A 917-nucleotide genomic window follows, 5' to 3' on the forward strand; every position below is an offset into this window, starting at 1 on the left:
AGGAATGCTGCAGATTACTCATCTATCCCCTGATGCTTGGCATATGGTGCCAGGAAGACAACTGGAGCAAAAAAAATCCAATAAACATGAGCACATTCCCTACAAGATAGATCAGGACGCCTCTGTGCTTGAAGAGGGAGACATCAATGAATTGGTTGACATTTGCGGCACAGCCTGACTGCTTGGACTTGTTTTGTCCAGCTGTCTGAGATGTGACGTCCAGTTTCCTGCATGGTTCTTATCAGTGGTTTTGCTCACTGGCAGTTTTAGCAGTTGAGCACCACTCCTCTAAGGATGAGGAAGCTTCCATCCTCGCCATCCAAAATGGTCAAAGAGAAACTGGTTGAGGGGAGCCAGGGTGGACAGGAAGTCCGATTATGGTAAGAGCTGGTTGCAGGTTAAAAGCGAAGCCAAAGCCTGTAAAACAAAAGCATTTTTAGAGTTAACATTTGACAAAGTACATCCTCTGCTTGAGAAGTACAGATGTCTTGATAACATATTGCTCCAGTAAAAGTACTCTACTAAAAGTACTCTACAAAGTCTTCAACATTGATGGTAATAATAAGAAATGTTTCTTGAGCACCAAATCAGCATATTATAATAATTTCCGAAGGATTATGTGACACTGAAGACTGGAGTAATGATGCTGAGAATATTTTAAAGTATTACTGTCTTTACTGTATATTTGATCCAATAAATGCAGGCTTGGTGAGTAAACTTTTATATATGATGTTAAACAGTTTAGAGTCTCATAACACTATGAATTATTCAGCACTAGTGAGCACACTGGAGCGCTGAGAAACATTTTACTCCCAATTGACTCCTTTTGAGTCAAACAAGACAGATTCAGTGATTCATTAACTTGCTTCAAGTGCTTTAAGTGATTATTGAATTACTGAGTGCTGCTATTGGAAGAG

This window comes from Sinocyclocheilus anshuiensis, unplaced genomic scaffold (genome assembly GCF_001515605.1).
Source record: "Sinocyclocheilus anshuiensis isolate Anshui unplaced genomic scaffold, SAMN03320099.WGS_v1.1 scaffold19069, whole genome shotgun sequence".
Lineage (NCBI taxonomy): Eukaryota > Metazoa > Chordata > Actinopteri > Cypriniformes > Cyprinidae > Sinocyclocheilus > Sinocyclocheilus anshuiensis.